The sequence below is a fragment of the Aquarana catesbeiana genome, linkage group LG03 (genome assembly GCF_042186555.1).
Source record: "Aquarana catesbeiana isolate 2022-GZ linkage group LG03, ASM4218655v1, whole genome shotgun sequence".
Classification (NCBI taxonomy): Eukaryota; Metazoa; Chordata; class Amphibia; order Anura; family Ranidae; genus Aquarana; species Aquarana catesbeiana.
In genome coordinates, this window is record NC_133326.1 from 498095606 (window position 1) to 498119482 (window position 23877).

Sequence of the window (23877 nt, forward strand, 5' to 3'; positions counted from 1 at the left end):
TCTAATAACACAGCCCCGTAAGGATTTACCCCCTTCCTGACCAGAGCACTTTTTGCGATACGGCACTGCGTCGATTTAACTGACAACTGCACGTACGTTGCACCCAAACAAAATTGACTTCCTTTTTTTCCCACAAATAGAGCTTTCTTTTGGTGGTATTTGATCACTTCTGCGGTTTTTATTTTTTGTGCTATATTAAATATCCCAAAAAAGTATATAAAAAAACAAATTTCTTCCTCAGTTTAGGCCGATATGTATTCTTCTACATATTTTTGGTAAAAAAAAAGTGCAATAAGCGTAAATTGATTGGTTTGCGTAAAAGTTATAGTGTCTACAAAATAGGGGATAGATTTATGACATTTTTATTAATAATTTTTTTATTAGTAATGGCAGCGATCTGCAATTTTTATCGTGAAAGCGACATTGCGGCGGACACATCGGACACTTTTGACACTATCTTGGGACCAGTGGCATTTATACAGCGATCCGTGCTATAAAAATGCGCTGATTACTATGTAAATGACACTGCCAGAGAAGGGGTTAAAAACTAGGAGGCGATCAAGGGGTTAACTGTGTTCCCTCACTGTGTTCTGACTGTAGGGGGGATGGGCTCACTAGAACATGACAGAGATGACTGCTCCCGATCACTGGGAGCAGTAGATCCCTGTCATGTTGCTAGGCAGAACAGGAAATTGCCTTGTTTACATAGGCATCTCCCCGTTCTGCCTCTCCCTGTCACGATCGCGGGACACCGGCGGACATCGAGTCCGCGGGACCCGCGGGCATGCTCACCCGTGATTTAAAGGGGACGTACAGGTACGCCCATTTGCACAGCCGTGCCATTGAGCCGACGTACATCATTGTGCGCTGGTCGGCAAGTGGTTAAAATGTGTTTTACTCTATAAAAGGTGGCCAGTGGCACTTTAAGACCCTTCATTTTCAATCTGCTGATCCTTCTTCCTGCTGTATTTACAACTGTTCAGTCCATTCACAACGGGGTAGAAGCACTTTCTCCATTTTGAATAGGCTGAATGTTTGTAAATATGTCTAGTGTTTACAATTGTAATGCCCATGTGAATGAGCCCCAATACCTCATTCACACAGACAGCTTTATTTATTAACGCAATACAGTTTTATCATTTATATTTAGTTGGAATTGTGTAAGTTATGTTGTGTTTGTGTCTGCTAATAATGGTTTTAGTGTTTTTTTAGCAAAAATATAATTTTGGGTGTCCTGCCATGATTTCTAATGGCAGCCCTGAATGCAGTACATGCAGAGCGCACAGCTTATCAGCTAGTAAAATCAAAAGGTATTTTTTGCATTTCTCAGGTATACCAAAACTCTTTCAATGGTATGTTTAACAGACCAAAATGTAGCAAATAAAAGACATTCATTGTTATGCCCCATACACACGGTCGGATTTTCCGACGGAAAATGTGTGATAGGACCTTGTTGTCGGAAATTCCGACCGTGTGTAGGCTCCATCACACATTTTCCATCTGATTTTCCGACACACAATGTTTGAGAGCAGGATATAAAATTTTCCGACAACAAAATCCGTTGTCGGAAATTCCGATCGTGTGTACACAAATCCGACAGACAAAGTGCCACGCCTGCTCAGAATAAATAAAGAGATGAAAGCTATTGGCCACTGCCCCGTTTATAGTCCCGACGTACGTGTTTTACGTCACCGCGTTTAGAATGATGGGATTTTCCGACAACTTTGTGTGACCGTGTGTATGCAAGACAAGTTTGAGCCAACATCCGTCGGAAAAAATCCTAGGATTTTGTTGTCGGAATGTCCGAGCAAAGTCCGACCGTGTGTACAGGGCATTAGGGTTTATATACCCATTTAAACAGATTGAAAATGTTTGCAATTGAGTAAGGCCTGGACGACAATAGCAAAATGTTCTTTCAACACTACCACCCTCGAGGCCGCTTATAAAGTGCTCCTGCAGTGGTACTAGGTCCCGGCTAGGCTTGCTCATGCTTAGCCTGGCAGCAGTGACAGATGTTTTCAGAATTGTGGGGATGTCCTACATATATGGTGGTCTTGCCCACATTTGATTGACTTCTGGTCCAGGGTCTCTGGCCTATTGCAGACGTTATTTCATGTGGCAGTCCGAAAGGATAACTGGTTGGTTCTCTTACATTGCCCTATACCGGGCCTCTTCGCACCCCAAGAGAAATTGGCCTCATACCTTTTAATTTCTGCCAAGCAAACCATTGTCCACGTCTGGAAGACTCCATTGGTTGCTTTCCAGGGGGCAAAAACTAGAATGACCGCTCTGATGGTTAATGAGCAGATGTCCAGTATATTGAAGGATCTGCATGCAAAATGTTTGAAAATCTGGGAACCGTGCACAAGTTACTCCATCCCGTCCCTGCCCCCGACTATCTCTGGTCAACTTTAAACCTTGTTTGTACAAGTCCTGCGTCTGTGCTACTCACCCTTTCTTGGGGCAGCTCTCCTCTTCTCTCTTCTTTCTTGCTCTTTTCTTCTCTTTCTGTTTCTTACCTTTTCCCTTCATACCCGATATGAAGGCTATTCATGTAGATTGCTGTCCTCCAGATAACAGAGTAATATAGCCTGTGATATCTGCCTAATTCTTAACCTGGTCCTCTATGGTCCTGGTAACAGTTTTTGGGTAATGTTACTTGTTAACGTGTTCATACTCTGTTCCTTTACGTGCCTGTCCAATGTCGCCCGCTGCGTGGGCAAACCATGGCTTGTTGTGATTCTTGAAACTTCAATAAAAATATTGAAACAGAAAATGTTTGCAATTTTTCCTTAATTTTTTTCTATCCTATTACCTTCTGCCTCTTTATTACCTCTCTTGAAGCATAACACAAGAGGCTTTATTCCTAATTAAGCTTTACATTCCCGTGAGCATATAAGATGGACATGATGACGTCTACGTTAGACGGAATTTGCTCTGAACACCATCGTTTATATTCCATTGCAGTTCTGAAGAGTCGCAGAGCGTATCTTTGTCTCTGAACCTCAGCTATCTAAAGTTAAATATTTATTACTTTCTATTTTTCTTAATAACCCAAGGCAGCACATTTGTGTATTGTTTTCGATGACCTGAAATTTGCAGGAAATAATGGCATCATTGCTCTCAGTTACCACAGCAACCACCAAGTGATTTTCAATAGTAAACGGAGGATAATATACAACAACAGTTTGTAAGCCTTGTCTTGTTTATGTCAAGACGGATAATCCATAGTACTGATAAAGGCTTGAGTAAATAACTATATTTGCAAATTGTTGCAAAGAGGTTTCACAAATGTAAAGCTGTCTTCTTACAATTGTAGATCAGCCTGCTGAAGATCTCTCCTGTTTAACCACTTCAGCTCTGGGCGATTTTACCCCCTTCATGGCCAGGGCATTTTTTGCTATTTAGCATTGCGCCACTTTAACTGGTAAGTGCATGGTCATGCAGCCCTGTACTCAAATTACATTTATATCATTTTTTTAATACAAATAGAGCTTTCTTTTGTGTTATTTGATCACTACTGCATTTTTTATCTTTTATTATATAAATGAAAAACAACCAAAAATTTTGAAAAAAGAAAATATATATATATATATATATTTATTGTTACGTTCTATAAAACATATACAAAAAAAATCTAGTTTCTTCATAAATTTAGGCTAAAATGTATTCTCCCAAAATTCTAGGTAAAAAAAAAAAATCCCAATAGGTGTATATGGATTGCTTTGTGTGAAAGTTATAGCATCTAAAATGTATGGTATATATACTGTATATATACACTGGAATATATATATATATATATATATTTATATATTATACTAGTAATGGCAGTGGTCAGTGATTTATAGTGAGACTGTGATAGTGCAGCAGGCAAACTGACACTAACTGACACTGGGCAGGAACTGACTAACTGACTAACTGACACTGACATCATACTAATACGGTGATCAGTGATAATACTATACACTGTCACTGTACTAATGACACTTGCTGGGAATGGGTTAACATCTCAGGGTAATCAAGGGGGTTAAGTGTGTGCCTAACAAGTGTTAATGTGTGTATTATGTGCTGCACAAAAAATCTTTATTCATCTCCCCTCATTGGCCAGGACCTGCTGACAAAATCTAATCACAGCGATGTGATTGATGGGGGGGGGGGCTGTGTGTGCACTCGTCCTGTACTGGGAAGAGGCCAGCGTCGTGCAGGTACGTCACTGTGCCTGTAGGAGCCACCTGTCCGCAGTACAATGTGGGTGGGCGGTCCTAAATAGGTTATCTGTGGGCAACCCTGTCTGACACAAATTTAGCTGTCACAGTAAAGTTTGCCATATTTGGCTCAAATTTTGACTGATTCCTGTTGAATTTGAAGCTGTGGGGGGCCCTGCAAGCACCAACTGACTCGACAGAAGTCAATTTAAAAATTGACTGAGCCGAGTGGAAAATTATCGGCCAAAGAGACTGCATCCCGTTATATGTTGTAAATGTTTGTCTGTACTATTGTATTCAGACAGCCACAGGTCTGGCAGTGGAGATTCCTCCATCCAAGCTGTTAGCATATATGGGGAATAGACTGGAAAATCGAGCCATGCGTTGCTACCTTAGAGCCCCATTCACACTTGAGCTAAGTGAATTTAGTCATTTAGTAATATTAAAGGAGAAGTCCAGCCTGAGCTCGTTTGGCTGGGCTTCTCCTACGGGTCACAAGAGTGCAATTAATTTTGCACTCCTGTGACATATTTCCAGCAGAAAGCGGGCTGAAGTCCGCTCTCTGCTGACGTCACAGAAATCAGTCCAGGCACCGCGTGATCCCGACTCTGGAAGTCTGGATCCGCCAGGTGCCTGGACTGATAGCCGTCTCAGCCCCTCAGCGAGCTGCTGACACAGCCGCTCCCCGCCCTTCCACAGCTCAGCGCTCCAAAGAGCGTGGAGGAGAGATGCTGATTGACAGGCAGCAGCTCTCTACTCAGAGCAAAACCTTGTCCCCTACTTGAAGCTTCAGGTCTCCTCTTCTCTTTCTGTCAAAAAATCTTTTATTGTCCCGAGCTTTGGAAATGATGTCTTGCAATACTTTGTTATTTGACTGAAGGGCATTTATTCTTTCTTGGACTGCAGGGACCGGGGAATCAGGCAAGATGTCGGGTATGAAGACTGGGAAGTACCCATAATTCGCAAAAAACGGGGCTTATCCCGTAGCCGAATGAACCGCATTATTGTATGCAAATTTAGCCAGGGGGAACAGTGATGCCCAGTCATCTTGGGCAAAGGATGAGAAGCACCGAAGAGTCCAGAGTCTGATGTGTTCACTCTGTTTGCCCATTCGTCTGCGGGTGATAGGCTGACGAGAAACAAGTTTCGATCCTTAGCATCCTGCAAAGATCTTTCCAGAACCTAGACATGAACTGTACTCCCTGATCGGAAGTGATGCTGCTGGGTACCCCATGAAGCCTAACCACTTCCTTGATGAAGTTATGGGTGGTTTCTGTTGCTGAGGGGGTTCCTAACATAGGAATGAAATGGGCTATCTTCGTTAATCTGTCCACGATCACGAAGATGATAGTGAACCTTTCAGATGGAGGGAGTTCAACAATAAAATCCATATTGATCATTTCCCAGGGTCTCTTGGGAATAGGCAGAGGTCTTAACAGACCCCAAGATTTGGTCTTGTTTTTTTTTTGTTTCGGATGCAGACTACACAAGTACTAACATAATCCTTGCACTCAGACCTTAAACCTGGCCACCAAAAGGAACGTTGCACTAGTTCTACTGTCTTAGTTATCCCAAAATGTCCCGCCAAGGGATGATCATGACACAGGCTAAGGATCTTGGGGTGCAGACTTGGGGGTACAAACACCTTTTGGTTGTGCAGAAATAACCCCTCTTGTTCCTGGAGGCAGACACCTGTTGGCAGAACATCCCTTGTGGATGCTTGTTTAAGCTGAGATATAAGATCTACTTGTAGTAGCAAGAAACTTTGGTCCGGCAGGATTGTGTCTGCTGGGTGGTGTTCCTCTCCTCCCTCTGGATACATGCAAGATAGCGCATCAGGCTTGACATTCTTGGTATCCGGTCTCTAGGTGATATGGAAGGAGAAGTGGGAGAAGAATAGTGCCCACCTGGCTTAACAAGGTCTTAGTCGTTTGGCTGTCCTGAGATACTCGAGATTCTTGTTGTCGGTAAAGATCAAAATGGGGTGAGCTGCTCCCTCCAGCAAGTAATGCCATTCCTCCAGGGCTGTCTTTATGGCCAGTAACTCCCGATTTCCCACGTCGTAATTCCTTTCTGCAGGGCTGAGTTTCCTAGAGAAGAAAGCAATGGGATGTAACAGGGACTTCGTTCCTTGGTGCTGTGACAGGATGGAACCCACGGCATTCTCCGAAGCATCCACCTCAAGGACTTATAGCTATGCAGGGTCTGGGTGTTGCAGGATAGGTGCTGTAGTAAACAGAGTCTTTACCTGATCGAATGCTGCTTGTGCTGCAGGTGTCCACTGGAAATGGGCATTCTGTTTTGTCAGCTGGGTAACAGGAGAAATGATAGCAGAAAAGTTCTTAATAAACTTGCGGTAAAAGTTGGCAAATCCTATAAACCTCTGTGTGCTCTTTCTGTCTGTAGGAATGGGCCATTCGAGGATAGATTTGACCTTCTGGGGATCCATGGAAATACCTGAAGTGGAAATGATAAGACCCAGAATTGAATCGTCTTTTTCAAATTCACACTTCTCGGCCTTTGCGTATAGTCCATGATCTCTTAATCGTCCGAGAACCTTTCTGATGTGTCCATGGTATGTTGTGATGGAGGTAGAGAAGATGAGGATATCGTCTAGATATACAATCAGGAAAAGATCAAGAAAGTCCCTGAAAATATCATTGATGAAATGCTGAAATGTTGCTGGAGCATTGCACAACTCAAAAGGCATAACGAGGTATTCATAATGTCGGAATCTGCTCCTCCTCCCCCTCCCCCTCCTATCCCTTCCTGGGCAGAACTGCTGATTCAGCTACAAAGCAGCTCCAGCCCAGAATGTGATTGTCACCTGCCCAGTGCTGACACCCCGGGGGCCACTGCTGCAGGATGACCGCCATAGTGGTGCAGCTGCAGAAGAAGATGAGTCCTCGGATCAGATCCCAGAAGTTCTTCGAGACGTTCCTGCGAGTTCTGATAACGCTGAGCGCGGGAATGGCCATCGCCCTCTCCTCCATCTCCATCTGCGATGGGAATTGGCTCTCGGCCCCCGGGCGGCACCTCTTCGGGGTGTGGGACACCTGCAGACCCAACCAGGATCCACCGTGCTCCGAGGAGGCGCTCAGCCTAAGCAACGTGATGGTGGTGGTGCGCACCTCCGTGTGCCTGGCGGTGGTCCTGGCCATCTTCGGAATGGAGCTGATGATGGTGTCCCAGCTGTGTGATGATGGCCATTGCCGCAAGAGGTGGGCTGTAGGTTGTGCCATGCTGCTGGCCACGTTCCTCCTGTCTACCGTGGGGACCATGACCTACGTCTTCCTGCTGAGGGACGTCGCCATCTACGCAACCTTCACACTGACCTTCTGGGCCCAGTTCCTGGCCGTCTTCCTCTTCTTCCTCAACGCCATCAGTGGACTTTACCTGAATCGCTTGACAGCATGACTTCTGTACGGGATAGAGGCGCCTCCTCCTCTGGGGCCCAGCAAAGCTCTGCAGATAAGAGGTGACTCCTCCTCCTCCTCCTCCTCTGGGGCCCAGCCCCAGCAGAACTGATAATTATTATAAGTGACTCCTCCTCTGAGGCCCAGCGGAGCTCTGCAGATGAGAGGTGACTCCTCCTCCTCTGGGGCCCAGCAAAGCTCTGCAGATAAGAGGTGACTCCTCCTCCTCCTCTGGGGCCCAGCCCCAGCAGAACTGATAATTATTATAAGTGACTCCTCCTCTGAGGCCCAGCGGAGCTCTGCAGATGAGAGGTGACTCCTCCTCCTCTGGGGCCCAGCGGAGCTCTCCAGACAAGAGGTGACTCCTCCTCCGGGGCCCAGCCCCAGCAGAACTGATAATTATAATACGTGACTCCTTCTCTGAGGCCCAGCGGAGCTCTGCAGATGAGAGGTGACTCCTCCTCCTCTGCGGCCCAGCGGAGCTCTGCAGATGAGAGGTGACTCCTCCTCCTCTGGGGCCCAGCGGAGCTCTCCAGACAAGCGGTGACTCCTCCTCCTCTGGGGCCCAGCCCCAGCAGAACTGATAATTATAATAAGTGACTCCTTCTCTGAGGCCCAGAGGAACTCTGCAGATAAAGGATAACCACTTCTGGGGCCCCTACAACCCCTGGGGGGAGGGACAGCACATTCTTCCTATGCACTGAGGAGCAGACGGAATGAACACGATGCACAATGGAGACTGAAATGTGATTTATGTCCCCTTAGTGGACGCCCGTTCTGCTCCACCCACACCACTCCTCCCAATCCACTCTGCTCCGCCCCCACCACTCCTTCCCATCCACTCTGCTCCGCCCACACCACTCCTCCCAATCCACTGTGCTCCGCCCACACCACTCCTCCCAATCCACTCTGCTCCGCCCACACCACTCCTACCAATCCACTCTGCTCCGCCCACACCACTCCTCCCAATCCACTGTGCTCCGCCCACACCACTCCTCCCAATCCACTCTGCTCCGCCCACACCACTCCTACCAATCCACTCTGCTCCGCCCACACCACTCCTACCAATCCACTGCTCCGCCCACACCACTCCTCCCCATCCACTCTGCTCCGCCCACACCACTCCTCCCCATCCACTCTGCTCCGCCCACGAGGCTCTGCGCCCAGCAAAGGACGGACATCTCTGGACTGGAAGTGGTTCCTTATTTATCCCCGATGTTGTTCCGTTCTAACACTCCCAGGAATACGCCGTGCCTGGCTCTATGACTGCACTTTTCTGGGACCGCACAGATTTCTGGTTGGTGGATCTCCAGCTGGAAACCCTTTTGAGAAACTGAAGGACAAAGTCGCTAACTTTGGATTGCTATGTGTGATGTCCTGAGAGGGATATGAGGACGGCTCTCACTGACCTCCTGAAAATGCTGGCTGCCTGGCTGTCATGATGATCCTCTGGATTCAGTATTGTCCCTGACCCAGAACTAATGTGCACTTTTCACTTTCTAATTTGAGGGCTGATTACAGCGACCCATTAAGTATGGAGGCCACCGACAGCCAGGCAAAGAGCATTTTCAGAGGATGACTAATAAAACTCGAATTCCTCTCAGTTCAGTTGAATTGAAATAAATCTCATTAAATTCAGAAAAAAAAAAAAAAAAAAAACATAATGTCGGAATCTAGTGTGGAAGGCCGTCTTCCATTCATCCCCTTCGCGGATCCCCACTAGATTATAGGTGCCTCATAAGTCAAGCTTTGTAAATATAGTAGAGGTTTTGAAGCGTTGAAATAGTTCCGGGACCAGGGGTAAAGGATATCTGTTTTTGATGGTAATTTTATTTAATTCCCGGTAATCAACACAGGAACGCAGGGTATGATCCTTTTTTTCTACAAAGAAGATTCTAGCACCCGCGGGGGGCGTGGAAGGTCCGATGAAGCCCTCCTCCAGGTTTTCATCAATGTACTGACGTAATGTTTTGAGTTCCACTTCAGAAAGAGGGAAAATGCGCCCGAAAGGTATTTCAGTTCCTGTTCAATTGGGCAGTCATACGGGCTGTGAGGTGGCAGGATGTCTGCTTTCTGTTTGTCGAAGACCTCCAGGAATTCATGATACGCTGCAGGGATGAGCTGTGACACAGGAGAATTAGTATGTACTCCCAGGATGGGAGCAGGTCCCATAGGAATGGAGTGAAGGCAGGATTGCTGGCAGTAGGTGGATGGAAAAGTCATTTCCCCTGATGTCCAGTTTATCCGTGGATTGTGGGCTTGTAACCAGGGGATTCCCAAGATAATGGGAAACAGAGGAGATGGAATAATGTCCAGATGTATCCCAGTGACCAATATTGGATACAGCCATCAGCGGGCAAGTCTCATGCCCAGACCTGAGAGGGGATCCTTCGGCCAGATCGATGGCTAACTAGTGTGTCTTTACTTGCAAAGGGATTTGGTGATTTAGGGCAAAGTCTTTATCCATGAAGCAGCTCCAGAGTCAATTATAGCTGGTACCTGGATGTTCCTTCCGGGAACTGAAGTGACAGGAACAAGGTGACATGAGCAGATCCCTTTCCCGCAGAATAGTTGGCCAGGTACGTAGAGGGAATGGTCTTGGTCCTTGTGGGCCTTACAGGGCAGTTTTGAAGATAATGACCCGCTACCCCACAATATAGACACAAGTTATTTTGGCATCTTCGTAGCTTTTCTTCACGAGTAAGTGAAGAACGCAAAAGTCCTAGTTGCAGAGGCTTTGCCTGAAGATTTGTGGGCTTAGTGGTTCCGCCAGCTCTCTCTGTTCTCCTTTCCCTGAATCTACGATCAAGTTGAATGGCAAGGCAAATAAGGCTATGGAGGGAACTGGGGACCCCCACTCGAGCAAGTTAGTCTTTGAACCCTTCAGACAGGCCAAGGTGGAATTGATGCCATAGGGCTGTGTCGTTCCAACCTGTATCAGTGGCTCACAGACAGAATTCAGCAACATAGTCCTCAGCGGGTCGGTGACCTTGCCGTAGTGTATGGAGAGTAGACTCTGCAGTAGCTGAATGTTGGTTGTCATCGCTGAGCCATCGCCTCAAAGAATGAAGAGAGAGAGTCCAAGATTGCACTGTTCTGTTTCATGAGCTGATGGGCCCAAGACTGTGATTCCCCGAGAAGCAAGGATATGGCAAAACCCACCTTGGTGGTTTCAAGTGAGAAAGTTCTTGGTTGCAGGGCAAAGTAAAGTTCACAAGAGTTCTTAAATGCCCAGGACTTGTGCCGGTTGCTTGAAAATCGCTCTGGTGCAGGAACTCAGGGTTCCAGTGGTAGCATAGATCCTGTGGATTTGGGAGCAGTCTGTTCAGATGTGAAATGGCCAGGTGCAGTAGCAGGTGCTGAAGTTGCTGAGGTGAGGGCCGTGGATTGGATGCGATTCTCCAGCTGGTGGTAGCTTTCTTGCAAGGTACGGATTGCCTGGGTAAGAGAGGCAAGTTGCTGACATAGTGTCTTCAGAGGCAAAGCCCCTCTCTCGATCTCCGACATCTGGCTTAGTGGTACTGTCATGTTCCTGGTGGAGATCGAGCTGTAGAGAGGGCTTCTCTTTCACCTCCTGTCCAATGCCCCTGATAGAGATGACAGGGGGTGAAGGACACAGAGTGGCACGAGGGCCGGTTTAGCAGGTGACACCAGCTGAGGCTTGACAGGAACCCGATGTCCGTAGATCACTGCACAGGTACTGGAAACTGGAGCAGGTACAGTAACGTGAGGCTGAAACGGAGACAGGATACAGGCCAGGTTCGGTACACAGTCGGGCAGCGAGGTACAGGAGCATGAGACAGGAGCGGAGTCAAACACAAGCCAAGGTCACAGGTAGGCAGGCGGAAGTTCAAAGGCAGGTACAGGGGAAGCCGGATCAAACACAGGTAACTTGAACAGATCATGGCACAGGTAAACAGGAACAAGCTGAAAGACCACTCAGCAATATGTGTGTGTCATTGCTTGGTTTAAATAGGCTGACTGGCGCCAGTGCATGCACGTGTGTGCGCACACGACTGCTCGCACCCGCATGCGCTCACGCATGCGCCAATACATGCCTCTTCTTGTGCATACACTGGCATGCCCCCTCCTGCGCGCCAATGCGCGCTTGTCCACCGGGCTTCTCTTACACATGGTTGGTGAATAAAAGAGGCACATCTAAGTATGCAGGCATGTTTTATCCTGAGCTAGATTAACACCAAACCCGGACCTAGATAAACTATTATATATAAGCAAAACAACACAAATATTTTCACCTCAAGAAAATCTTCTAAATTACTACTTCTCTGAGGAATTAAAAACCTCTGTATTACAGTACTCTGTAATTACCCTAATTAGCTGTAAATGATTCACGGACCACATCAGCATTGATAAAAGGGCCGGTCCTATCTTTAGATGTCCAGAGCACCCCAAACCCCAATTACATCAGATGTCCAGAGCCCCCCCACCATCAGAACTCAAGAGTCCCCTCACCCTCCCTTACATCATAGTGCACCACCCTTACTATGTGCTGCTGCCGGGAAGAAGCTGAGGGTGGAGCTGGTAAGCAGAAAGTGCAGGGTGCAGGGTCTGGATAAGAATTTCCAAGACTCCTGTGCATATAAGGCGGAAGTGATGACAGCTTGGGGGCGGACTGCCGGAACATTTCCTCCAGCCCTGTGAGCACCTCCAGCGGCTGAGGTTTGCTATCATTGGGGGGACAGGGACACTGCAGATATGGATTTGACTAGATATTCACTTTGTGAGTTGTTATAACATTTTAATCAACTGCCTATTGCTGTACTACATGGTGCTCCACTTTCTTTACTGGGATCACACATATAGGAGCAGTGCATTCTTGTTCAAATCATATGCGGCTCTTTACAGTGCGATTTGCTCCCATTCATTTTGTGTGGACGCAAATCGCGCTGCAAAGTATCAGCTTCGGCATCGGAAGCATTTTCATGAGTACCAGTACTTGTGAAAATACTCGGTATTTGCACATTCCTATTTAGAACATTTACTGTAAACTTCCCGCAGGTACATAAATTAATGTGACAGTCACACAATCTCTCACAGGTGGCTTTATACACAGTCCTAGTACATTCTAGCTCAGACTGCCCAGTTCATACCTCTTAGATCAGAAAAATCCTTTCAGCAAAGTCCATGAATCATCTTTGGTACCCCAACTGTATACCCCATAAGGTGGGAGAAGCCCCCCTCAAAAGTAGAGCTACATGTGGCTGCAGTTCTCCTTGTACTTTCCTATCCAAGACCTAAGGACCCATCTACGTTACCTCCCCTTGTATTTATGGCCCACCACAAGGGGGCAGAGCCATAAACAACCGAGAGTTGGCAACCTTAACCCCTTCCTAACTTCCGGGCAGTCTAATAACACCAGAACTCGCTAATTACATTCTTTATTAGAAAAACAAGTGCACGTTAACAACATGAGGTAGTGACCACCCCAAACGTAGGCACTTCTTCATCTTCTGTATTCAATTTTATACCCCAACAGGTTGTAAGTTCTTCCACCTTCTGTATCCTCTCATACCCTAATAGACAATTTTCCAGCTTCTACTTTCTGCATTATAATTTAACAGATTGTAAGCTCTGCTATCTTCATTATCATAGTTGCCAATATTGTGAAAACATTTTTAGGGACACTTTTTTGGCTGTAGGCGGAGTCTTGTTATAATTAGGGGGCGGGGCATGCATTTGTGGACGTGTCACAGGGGAAAAGGAAAAATGCGGCGCACGAAACGAGTTGTCAAGAAAAATGGGCGTGGTTTAGGCGAAATAGTGGGCATGTCTTAAATGGGCGTGGCTCAAAGGGGGTGTGGTTAGAGTCTGAGATGAATAAGGGATGGAGAAGGAAAGGGGGGGAGAGGGATGGAGGGACAGCAGCCCCAGATTCTACACAAAAATGGAAATATGTGTATTCTAGAAAGTTTAACAATCAGCAGATAAAGATACTCCAAACACCTGGTGTTAGCACTTCAATCATCCCGGCACCATGGTTGTTATGGTGTCAGGATGATTGAAGTGCATTATTTCTATTATTACAATGTAATATCAAATGAAATCATTCAACTCACCATAATGCTGAATCAGTGGGATCCCTGAGCGTGTCACCTGCCACGTCGCCTGCCACCAGCAGAGTCCTTCCTTGCATCAGGTGCCCCAGCAGAGTCCGTCCTTGCATCAGGTGCCCCCAGCAGAGCCCCCCCTTATATCAGATATCTCCAGCTGTGCCCCCCTTACATCAGATGTCCCCAGCGGAGCCCCCCTTACATCAGATGTCCCCAGCAGAGCCCCCCTTACATCAGGTGTCCCCAGCGGAGCCCCCCCTCACATCAGGAGTCCCCAGCGGACCCCCCCTCACATCAGGAGTCCCCAGAGGACCCCCCTTACATCAGGAGCCCCCAGCGGAGCCCCCCTCACACGAGGAGTCCCTAGTGGACCCCCCTCACATCAGGAGTCCTCAGTGGAGCCCCCTCCTCACATCAGGAGTCCCCAGTGGAGCCCCCTCCTCACATCAGGAGTCCCCAGCGGAACCCCCCCTCACATCAGGAGTCCACAGCGGAGCCCCCCTCAAATCAGGAGTCCCCAGCGGAGCCCCCCCTCACACCAGGAGTCCCCAGCGGACCCCCCTTACATCAGGAGTCCCCAGCGGACCCCGCTCACATCAGGAGTCCCCAGCAGACCCCCCTCACACCAAGAGTCCCCAGCAGAGCCCCCCTCACATCAGGAGTCCCCAGCGGAGCCCCCCTCACATCAGGAGTCCCCAGCGGACCCCCCTTTAAATCAGGGGTCCCCAGCGGAGCCCCCCTCACACCAGGAGTCCCCAGCGGAGCCCCGCCCACACAAGGAGTCCCCAGCGGAGCCCCCCTCACATCAGGAGTCCCCAGCGGACCCCCCTTTACATCAGGAGTCCCCAGCGGACCCCCCCTTTACATCAGGAGTCCCCAGCGGGACCCCCCTTTACATCAGGAGTCCCCAGCGGAGCCCCCCTCACATCAGGAGTCCCCAGCGGAGCTCCCCTTCACATCAGGAGTCCCCAGCGGAGCCCCCCTCACATCAGGAGTCCCCAGCGGAGCCCTTCTCACACCAGGAGTCCCCAGCGGACCCCCCCTTACATCAGGAGTCCCCAGCGGACCCCGCTCACATCAGGAGTCCCCAGCGGACCCCGCTCACATCAGGAGTCCCCAGCAGAGCCCCGCTCACATCAGGAGTCCCCAGCGGACCCCCTCACATGAGGAGTCCCCAGTGGACCCCCCTTACATCAGGAGTCCCCAGCGGACCCCCCTTTACATCAGGAGTCCCCAGCGGAGCCCCCCTCACATCAGGAGTCCCCAGCGGAGCCCCCTTCACATCAGGAGTCCCCAGCGGAGCCCCCCTCACATCAGGAGTCCCCAGCGGAGCCCCCCCCTCACACCAGGAGTCCCCAGTGGACCCCCCTTACATCAGGAGTCCCCAGCGGACCCCCCCTCACATCAGGAGTCCCCAGCGGACCCCCCTCACTTTAGGAGTCCCCAGCGGAGCCCCCCCTCACATCAGGAGTCCCCAGCAGACCCCCCTTTACATCAGGAGTCCCCAGCGGAGCCCCTTCACATCAGGAGTCCCCAGCGGACCCCCCTTACATCAGGAGTCCCCAGTGGACCCCCCTCACATTAGGAGTCCCCAGCGGAGCCCCCTCTCACATCAGGAGTCCCCAGCGGAGCCCCCCCTCACATCAGGAGTCCCCAGCAGACCCCCCCTCACATCAGGAGTCCCCAGAGGACCCCCCTTACATCAGGAGTCCCCAGCGGAGCCCTCCCCTCACACCAGGAGTCCCTAGTGGAGCCCCCCTCACATCAGGAGTCCCCAGCGGAGCCCCCTTCACATCAGGAGTCCCCAGCGGACCCCCCTCACATCAGGAGTCCCCAGCGGAGCCCCCCTCACACCAGGAGTCCCCAGTGGACCCCCCTTACATCAGGAGTCCCCAGCGGACCCCCCCTCACATCAGGAGTCCCCAGCGGACCCCCCTCACATCAGGAGTCCCCAGTGGAGCACCCCTCACATCAGGAGTCCCCGGCGGACCCCCCCTCACATCAGGAGTCCCCAGCGGAGCCCCCCTCACATCAGGAGTCCCCAGCGGACCCCCCTTTACATCAGGAGTCCCCAGCGGACCCCCCCTCACATCAGGAGTCCCCAGCGGAGCCCCTCTCACATCAGGAGTCCCCAGCGGACCCCCCTCACATCAGGAGTCCCCAGCGGAGCCCCCCTCACACCAGGAGTCCCCAGCAGAGCCCCCCCTCACATCAGGAGTCCCCAGCGGAGCCCCCTCACATCAGGAGTCCCCAGCGGAGCCCCCTCCTCACATCAGGAGTCCCCAGCGGAGACCCCTCACATCAGGAGTCCCCAGCGGAGCCCCCTCACATCAGAAGTTCTCAGTGGAGCCCCCCTCACACCAAGAGTCCCCAGCAGACCCCCTTACATCAGGAGTCCCCAGCGGACCCCCCTTACATCAGGAGTCCCCAGTGGACCCCCCTCACATTAGGAGTCCCCAGCGGAGCCCCCTCTCACATCAGGAGTCCCCAGCGGAGCCCCCCCTCATATCAGGAGTCCCCAGCGGACCCTCCCTCACATCAGGAGTCCCCAGAGGACCCCCCTTACATCAGGAGTCCCCAGCGGAGCCCTCCCCTCACACCAGGAGTCCCTAGTGGACCCCCCTCACATCAGGAGTCCTCAGTGGACCCCCCTCACATCAGGAGTCCCCAGCGGACCCCCCTCACATCAGGAGTCCCCAGCGGACCCTCTCTTACATCAGGAGTCCCCAGCAGACCCCCTTACATCAGGAGTCCCCAGTGGAGCCCCCCTCACATCAGGAGTCCCCAGCGGACCCCCTCACATGAGGAGTCCCCAGTGGACCCCCCCTTACATCAGGAGTCCCCAGCGGAGCCTGGTCTAACAGAACCCAGCTCCATCTCTCCCTGTACCTCATCCAAAAGACACCCGGGATCTCTCTGTGCAGCTGACACACGGGGCAGAGGGGCGGAGGGGCGGCGGTGACGGCGGCGGCAGATGATTACATCCTTGTGTTTAGTGGAGAGCGGGGAGGGGCCGCCAATCCCTGCAGCCAATAGGCACACTGAAGAGAGAAGCCGATTGGCTGCCCCTCTCCTCTGCACTGAACACAAGGGGAAATACACTCGTACACTCGTGGTGGCGGCGGCGGCCATGTTTGTGTAGCTGCTGACGTTTTTTAGCAAAAACATTCCCGATTTTCTCGGGACAAACTCAAAACCCCAGGAAAATTATCGGGACAAGCTTAAATCGGGACGAGGGTCCCAAATTAGGAATTGTCCTGAGAAAATCAGGACTGTTGGCAACTATGCATTATAACCCCTGATACCTACATAGATTTTGAGGTCTTCTACCTTCCATATTCTGTTATAGCCTAATAGATTGTAAGCTTTTCCATCTTCTGTATCCTCCTCACAGAAGAGCCCGCTAAGCACTGGGACCTGGGCAAAGAAGTGACAGGGTGCTTATAAATCTACCCAATCAGTTCTACAAGTAGACCCCTGGACACCTACTGGGCCCGAATCTTACATGTTGCATTGCTTTCAAATAATCATGCTTCTTGTAAAGAGGGATATTCTCTGTGACAATTACAGGGAAATGGGAAATTACAGTTTCTATAAATATAACTTTAACAAAGGAAACACCATGGTTTAGTCATCTCCTATTGTGTACATATGTGTTGCTGGCTTGTTAGCAATTAATTAAAGCTTTAATATTTTTAGCAGATGAATAACAGAATAAAATGAGTTAAAATTAGAACGCATACTTAATAAGGAATAGATTTCAGGTTTATTTTCCCATTTACTGAAGAGGTTTTTGACTTAAAGCAGATCTCCCATTCCTTTTTAAAAAATAAAAAAATGCAAATACTGTAGCTGCTTAATGATAAGACACCTATCTATCAGTGGCTTTAGCGATGTACTCCCCTGGATCGGTTGTTCGCCAGGCTTCAAGTCTCCAGTGCAGCCCTGTTGAGTGTAGCATGAAAAAAGAGTATAGCCTCAGATAGGTCAATAAATATAAAAATCAAAAATCAATGCCATCATCCCGATTGGATAAACGTGAAAGGACAAGAAGGTGGAGGCGTGGAAGCAGCTGCTGTTACTTGCCTACCCACGCGGACACACCATGAATTGAAAGTTGGGACTATCTCGGCATTTGTTAATGACACAAAAGTAAAGAGAGGGATATGTAAAAAATATATAAACTTTAATAATTACAAACATTGCAAATCATTGTTACAAAATTGTGCATATATGAATCATACTAAAATCAGTTACATACACCACATTGGACATAAACATTGACGGAAAAACCGTAAAGTTTCTTGTACAGAGGGGTATGTAGAATTGTTTCCTCAACCGGTTTCGCGGTTAGAACCGCTTCTTCAGGAGGGATAAGTCTAAAATTAATCATTTTGAGTTTAAATAAGGTTAAAGATTACACGGCAGAAGGGGATAATGGGCACAATACAAAAATAATAACAAAGTAGAAAACTGGCTCACCAACTTATTCAGTGGAAAAAATGGAGTAGGGGAGTGCTCACCCGGGTGAAATGATTGGAAAAGGAAAAACAGAGGCGTGATAGAGAATGAGAAATGGAATGAGAGAAAAGAAAAGGGGGGGAGGGGGAAGTAGGGAAAGAGGAGGGGAGGGAAAGATCACAGGAGGGAAGGGGGGGAAAGGGAAGGGAGAAGGAAAGAAAAGGGAGGAGGGAAAGGGAAGGATAGGAAAGAGGAGGGAGGGAGGGAGAAAAGGGGAGGGCAGGGGAGGAAAGGCAGGAGGGAAGGGAAAAGGGGGGAGGAAAGACCAGAGATGGAAGGGGGGGAGAGAGGACAAAAGGAAATTGAAGATGGAGGGGAGGGGGGGAGAAAGGGGTGACAGAAGGGAGAGAGAGGGAGAAAAAGTAGAAAGAAAAGAAAATAGGGGGGAAGAGGAGGGAATGTAGCAGATTAACCCAAATCGTCCAGTGATGAATATGTGATAATATGAAAACAAACAAAGCTGTAAGCACTCACTACATAATAGGCCAGTCAATAAAAATGCAAGGGCTGTCTGTATCAAGGTGTCACATAAAATTGGTGAACCATTAAGGGTGATCCCCAAGAGTGGAGATATAATGTTTACCCAGGATATGATGTTCAGCCAAAAGATGCCAGTTGTTAGTTAGAATGTTACGAAGTACATTGTGGTGTGCTGAATATGTAGTGATGAACCTAACAGGATCATGTGAAGAGGGAGAACGGGAAATTGACAACAATCGGTAGACATATTGGTTTATACCATAGATTTGACAATTCTGTTATTCAATTTGTAATCCTTGAGGTGGTGCAGCCCAACCCCAGGGGAGGTGACTGGGGCCGTACGGTCCTTCAGAGGGAATGATTATGAATAGAACGGCTTAATGCCACGCATCCCCCCGGCCTCAATGAAACGATATCTTACAAACCATTTTTGTGACATCGCAGTCCATCTTTCCCCCCTTCCCCTTTCCCCTTCCCCCCCTTCTTCCCCCCCCCTCCCTACCCCCCCTCTCTTCCTCCCCCCCTCTCTTCCTCCCCATTCTATTTCCCCCTAGTCCCCCCTTCCTTCCCTCCCCTCCCATTCCTTCCCCCTTCCCCTCCACTCCCCCCTTTCTCCCCCCCCCCCCACCCCCCCCTTTTCCCCTTCCTTTCCAACTGGGTTCTGTATCATGTTTATGTATCATCCATAGACTGTTTCTTCTTTATGTATGATCCTGTGTGTTTATGAGGACAGGTGACAGTTCTGGGGTCATGACTCCCAGAAATGTATATACCATTATTATGTAGTTATTGTGTTATGCTTATTTTTAAGTTCAGTTTACCATTCTGTATATTGTTGCTGTTCAGAAAACTTGCTCCTTTTTACCTCAGTGGTTCTGGAATCTGTGGTATCCCCTGTTCTCTCTCCCCCGGTGGACATGTGTTTACCCTGGCAGGTTTCACCTGCTTGCACTGCACAGTCTTGGATCACTTCGATCCTTTTGACGGCAGCGCGCACTTGCGCAGTATCACGGTTCCGTGCACCTGCGCAGTGCGGGTAAACAGACCTGGTTACGTCAGACGCCGCTCACGGCGGCGTGTTCTGACGTCCGGGTTGGGGAGCTCACTTAACGGCCCCACTCGTGACCTCTGAGTGAGCCTGTTTGGACAGCCTTTGGCACCCCTCTCTCTGCATCTCCTACTTCTCTCTCTTTTCTCAGCCCCTTTATTCCCATCAACTACCGACCTTGTGAGAACTGATCCCTTATCTTCTGTATATTATAGACCTGTTTGCCATTGGGGGTTTAATTACTGCTTATGGTCCTGCTTCATTGCACTTCCAAACCTGATTACTAAGCCTCTCCGTTCTTGGGGATCACCCTTAATGGTTCACTAATTTTATGTGACATCTTGATACAGACAGCCCTTGCATTTTTATTGACTGGCCTATTATGTGGTGAGTGCTTACAGCTTTGTTTGTTTTTATATTATCACATCTTTATCACTGGACGATTTGGGTTAATCTGCTACATTCCCTCCTCTTCCCCCCTATTTTCTTTTCTTTCTCTCCCTCTCTCTCCCTTCTGTCACCCCTTGCTCCCCCCCCCTCCCCCCCATCTTCAATTTCCTTTGTCCTCCCCCCCCTTCCATCTCTGGTCTTTCCTCCCCCCTTTCCCCTTCCCTCCTGCCTTTCCTCCCCTGCCCTCCCCTTTTCCCCCTCCCTCCCTCCTCTTTCCTATCCTTCCCTTTCCTTTCCTTCTCCCTTCTCTTTCCCCCCCTTCCCTCCTGTGATCTTTCCCTCCCCTTCTCTTTCCCTACTTCCCCCTCCCCCCTTCCCCCCTCTTCTCTTCTCTCATTCCATTTCTCATTCTCTATCACGCCTCTGTTTTTCCTTTTCCAATCATTTCACCCGGGTGAGCACTCCCCTACTCCTTTTGTTTATTTGTACTTACATTTTGGTTATTACCTATTTAATCAGAACCTGTCCACAATTCCCCGTGTCCGCCGTGGGGGGATTTGTATGGGGTCCCATTTTTTCCACTGAATACGTTGGTGAGCCAGTTTTCTACTTTGTTATTATTTTTGTATTGTGCTCATTATCTCCTTCTGCTGTGTAATCTTTAACCTTATTTAAACTCAAAATTATTAATTTTAGACATCTATCCCGAAGAAGCAGTTCTAACCACGAAACCAGTTGAGGAAACAATTCTACATACCCCTCTGTACAAGAAACTTTACGTTTTTTCCGTCAATGTTTATGTCCAATGTGGTGTATGTAACTGATTTTAGTATGTTTCATATATGCACTATTTTGTAACAATGATTTGCAATGTTTGTAATTATTAAAGTTTATATATTTTTTACATATCCCTCTCTTTACTTTTGTGTCATTAACAAATGCCGAGATAGTCCCAATTTTCAATTCACGGGGTGTCCGCGTGGGTAGGCAAGTAACAGCAGCTGCTTCCACGCCTCCACCTTCTTGTCCTTTCCTGTTAAGTGTAGGAAACTGGCTGTGACTTCTTACAGCTTTGCAGCCAGTTCCCCGCTGCGCATACGCAAGCCTTGCTGCCCTGTGTGAATGGTCCTGCAGCCTCCTGGGATCTGTGATGTGTACCAGAAGGTAGCACACCAGCTGAACAAAAAAAAAAAAAAAATGGGGACGTTTATTTACTAAAGGCAAATATACTGCACACTGCAAGTAGTTGCTTAACCACTTGACCACTGGGCACTTAAACCCCCTTAATAACCAGACCAATTTTCAGCTTTTGGTGCTCTCACATTTTGAATGACAATTTCTCAGTCATGCAACACTGTACCCATATGAAATTTATGTCCTTTTTTTCACACAAATAGAGCTTTCTTTTGGTGGTATTTAATCACCGCTGGGTTCTTTATTTTTTGCGCTATAAAAGAAAAAAGACCGAAAAATCTGTAAAAAAAATACATTTTTCTTCATTTCTGTTATAAAATTTTGCAAATTAGTAATTTTTCTTCATATATTTTGGCCAAAATTTATACCGCTACATATCTTTGGTAAAAATAACCCAAATCGGTGGATATTATTTGGTCTGTGTGAAAGTTATAGCGTCCAAAAGCTATGGTGCGAATATCTGAAAATTGATCACACCTGAAGTACTGACGGCCTATCTAATTTCTTGAGACCCTAACATGCCAAAAAAGTACAAATACCCCCCAAATGACCCCTTTTTGGAAATAAGACATTCCAAGGTATTTAGAAAGATGCATGGTGAGTTTTTTGAAGTTGTCATTTTTTCCCACAATTCTTTGCAAAATCAAGTTTTTTTTTTTACTTTTTTTTTTTTTCACAAAATTGTCTAATTAGCAGGTTATTTCTCACACACCGCATATGCATACCACAAATTACACCCCTCTCGCCTCCCGTAAGAAAGATCAAGCAGTGGAACAGCCGCTATGATCATTCTTATGGTGTAGGGAATCGCTGGCTGAAAAAGCTGATATCTGAATGATGCCTGTAGCTGCAGGCATCATTCAGATATCCCCGCACAAAATCAAGGACGTATGACAGCCGGCGGGCGGGAAGTGGTTAAAATGCTTTTTTTTTTTTAACACAAAGTTGTCCATTTATACAATATTTCTAACCCATAGCATGTACATACCAAAAATGACACCCCAAAATAGATTCTCCTACTCCTTCTGAGTACGGCGATACCACATGTGTGAGACTTCCACAGCCTGGCCACATACAGAGGCCGAGTATGGCTCAGCATGGCAGGGTATGGCTGGGTATGGCGGGGTATTGCAGAGTATGGCGGGGTATTGCAGAGTATGGCGTGGTATTGCAGAGTATGGGGGGTATTGCAGAGTATGGCAGGGTATTGCAGGGTATCGACGAGTATGACTGGGTATGGCAGGGTATCACCGAGTATTGCAGAGTATTGCGGGGTATGGCAGAGTATTGCGGGGTATTGCAGAGTACTGCGGGGTATTGCAGAGTAGTGCGGGGTATTGCAGAGTAGTGCGGGGTATTGCGGGGTATTGCAGAGTATTGCGGGGTATTGCAGTGCACTGCGGGGTATTGCGGGGTATTGCAGAGTACTGCGGGGTATTGCAGAGTACTGCGGAGTATTGCAGAGTATTTGGGGGTATTGCAGAGTACTGCGGGGTATTGCAGAGTACTGCGGAGTATTGCAGAGTATTTGGGGGGTATTGCAGAGTACTGCGGGGTATTGCAGAGTACTGCGGGGTATTGGGTATTGCAGAGTACTGCGGGGTATTGCAGTGTACTGCGGGGTATTGCACGGTATTGCGGGGTATTGCAGAGTACTGCGGGGTTTTGCAGAGTACTGCGGGGTATTGCAGAGTACTGCGGGGTATTGCCGAGTATTGCGGGGTATTGCAGAGTATTGCGGGGGTATTGCAGAGTATTGTGGGGCATTGCAGAGTGGTGCAGGGCATTGCGGAGTGGTGCAGGGCATTGCAGAGCATTAGGGATGGCTGAGCATGGATGGATGGATGGCTGGATGTCACTGTGCAGCGCTGTGGGCACTACACATCCAGCCCACAGCGCTGCAGCCATCCATCCATCCCCCTCTCCGCTCACAGTGTACCGATCGGTACACAGGAGGGTAGAAGAGAAACCGGCGTCATCAGATGACACCGGTTTGCTTACATGTGATCGCTCCGTCATTTGACGGAGCGATCACATGGTAAACGGCCGCGATCATCGGCCATTTACCGGGATCCGTGATGCGGACCCGGCGGTCACGGATGTGTTCGGGTGCGCGCCCCAGGGGGGCGCGCGATAGGGGAATTCTGGGAGGACGTCATAGTATGTCCTCCCAGAGTTAAGCAACCGCCCTGCAGCCGTCATTCGGCTATGGGCCGGTTGTTAAGTGGTTAAGATGTGGAAGCTCTGAAATAAGGGGAAGCTCTGCTGATTTCTATCGTCCAGTCATGCGCAAGCAAAAATGCTGTTCTTTTATTTTCCTTGCATGTGAATGGGTAATCTTTCCAAAGTGAAGCTTTACCTTATTTACTAAGCTCTGGAGCAAGTGCACTTGCAGTCAGTGCTGGGACAAGGTCACCTTGAGCCCAGGGTGAACATGCCACATTGCGCCCTCCCCCATGATGTATGAGCATTATGTGTCAGCGAAAATCCAATTCCCCCCCCCAAAAAAACTCACTCCCTAAGCATAAATTCCCCCTCCTCCCGGTACAAAT

The 23877-nt window shown here is 48.7% G+C and overlaps 1 protein-coding gene and 1 pseudogene across 1 annotated transcript in view; both read left to right on the forward strand.

Moving 5' to 3' along the window:
• The window catches only part of SLC6A7 (solute carrier family 6 member 7), a 237857-nt gene that overhangs the window by 26445 nt on the left and 187535 nt on the right, over positions 1-23877 (forward strand). The window lies entirely within an intron of this gene.
• On the forward strand, positions 6960-8553 carry LOC141132535 (voltage-dependent calcium channel gamma-like subunit pseudogene; annotated as a pseudogene).